We start from the raw sequence: 2,500 nt of genomic DNA on the forward strand, positions 1-2,500 counted from the left end.
CTCTGCTTCCCCTTCCCCTCGTCCTCCCCTGTCCACCTCTCACTTGTCCACCTCTTCCTCTTTCTCCCTTTCCCTTCCTCCGCTCTTCTTACTTCTTTTTCCTCTCCTGTCTACCTTTCACTTCCCCTTCCCTCCTCCTCTCTTTCCCTTCCTCCGCTCTTCCTCTTTCTTCCTCCTCTCTTGTCTACCTTTCACTTCCTCTTCCCTCCTCCTCCCTTTCCCTTCCTCCCCTTTTTCCTACTTCTTCCTCCTCTCTTGTCTACCTTTCACTTCCTCTTCCCTCCTCCTCCCTTTCCCTTCCTCCCCTTTTTCCTACTTCTTTCTCCTCTCTTGTCTACCTTTCACTTCCTCTTCCCTCCTCCTCCCTCTCCCATCCTCCCCTCTTCCTACTTCTTCCTCCTCTCCTGTCCACCTTTCACTCCCCCCCCCCCCCCCCCCCCGTTATCACACTATCTCGCTTCCCCTCTGTAATGAGAGGAAATGAGGGAGAGAACATAAGTGGATGCTGATCGAGGAGAGGGGGGGGGGAGGGGGTGTGGGGTGGAGGGGTGGAGGGAGAAGGAAGAGTTACGTTACATGAGGATTATATGATCCCCTCCTCTCCCCCCCTCCCCCTCTTCCCCTCTCATCCCTCCCTCCTCTGCCTTTCCCCCCTCTCTCCCACTCCCTTTTCCCCTCTCATTCCTCCCACTCTGTCACTACCCCTCACCCCTCTCATCCCCCCCCCCCCCTGCCTTTTCCCCTTCTCATCTACCTCCCTTTCCTCTCTCATCCCTTCCTCCTTCCCTCCCCCCCCCCCCTTCTAATATCACCCCTCCCCCCCAGGGGTAAGTGTTTGCGTGTGCGTGCGTTGAGTGCACTCTTGTTTGTTTTCGTTTGCTTTATTGCTTTTTTTTATTGTGTCTTATTCGCAGCCTTATGTATTTGTTATTTTGTTTATCGTTGTTTTTTTCTTTTCATTTTCGCCTTTATTTATTTATTTATTGAGGTCGTGTTTACCTTCTAAAAATGTTGATAGCAAGGAAAATGGAGGAATTGAGGTCAAGAGAAGGAGGGAAGAGGAGGAAGAGGAGAGGAGAAGAGAGAAGGTGGAGGAGAATAAAAAGAAATACAAATAGGAGGACAATAAGGGGAAGAAGAAAGAGAAGAAGATGAAAAAGAAAACTACGGAGAGGAAGGAAAAGAAAGGTAGACGGAGAAGGAACAGGGGGAGCAGAAGAAGGAGAAGGAAGAGGAGGAGGTGGAGGGAGAGGAAAAGGAAGAGGAAGAGGAAGAGGAAGAGGAAGAGGAAATAGAAGAAAAAGATGAAGAGGAAGATGAAGATGAAGATGAAGATGAAGATGAAGAAAAAGCAGAAGCAGAATAAGAATAAGAATAAGAATAAGAATAAGAATAAGAATAAGAATAAAAGGAGAATAATAATAATAATAATAAGAATAATAAGAGACAGAAGAAGAAGAATAAAGAGAGGAAGAGCGCAATGACAAGAAGAGTTGAGCCTCCTTTGGCATCATGCAGTATATGTCTTTGACTTATTCAGCTGTTGTGGGTGTGTCGACTCTCAAGAAAAGGACAAATGCCAAGGAAAGGTCACCCTGGTTATTGAGCTTTCTTCTCTCCTTTCTCCGTGCTTTTTTGCACTTCTTTTTCATTTTAATTCTGTTTATTTTTCGATTTTTTTTCGTGTGTTTTGTTATATTTTTGGTTTTCGTGTCTTCCTTCATTTCATTTCTTCTCTTTTCGTGTTTTTTCTTCACTTTAGCTTTTTTTCCTTCCCTTTTTTTTCTCTTTTCTCTTTTATTTTCCTATTTTTCCTTTTTTTCATGTATCTGCTATTTTCTTGTTCTTCCTTGAATTCATTTCTTCTCTTCTTTTCCATCTTTCCTGCTTTTCCTTTCTTCTTTATCCTTATCCTTCTCCCTTTTTGCAACAACACCAACAGTAGCAACAAGAGTAATAACAAAAATGGTAACAACAACAACAGTAATAAAAACAACAATAAAACAACAATAATAACAACAACAGTAACAAAAAAACAGCAACATTAATAATAGCAATAACAACAACAACAACAATAATAACAACAACAGTAACAACAACAATACCAACAACAACAATAATAACGACAACAACAACAACAACACTAACACTACATCAACAAACACAAAAAGGAGACGCGTTGGTGCTTTAGTCCCAAACCCTCTGCGAGAAGACGCGAGAGTGCCTCTTGTTTAAGTTGTGGCACTCCTCGAGTACTGCAGAGAGCTGTTGGTTTCTTTTGATATATATTTTTTTTCTTTTTGTTTCTCACTATCTCCTTGTTTGTGTTTGTTTGGGATTGTCTGTCTGGTTGTCTTTTTGTTAGTCTGTCTGTTTGTCTATCTGTCTGTCTTTCTGTTCGCCTATCTGTCTGTTTGTCTCTCTCTTTCCTTCCTCTCCTCTCCCTCTTTCTCTTTCTCAAAGGATATGGCTGTCTTCCAGTCAATCTGTCTGTTTATCT

This window comes from Penaeus chinensis, chromosome 42 (genome assembly GCF_019202785.1).
Source record: "Penaeus chinensis breed Huanghai No. 1 chromosome 42, ASM1920278v2, whole genome shotgun sequence".
In the NCBI taxonomy this organism is placed as follows: Eukaryota; Metazoa; Arthropoda; class Malacostraca; order Decapoda; family Penaeidae; genus Penaeus; species Penaeus chinensis.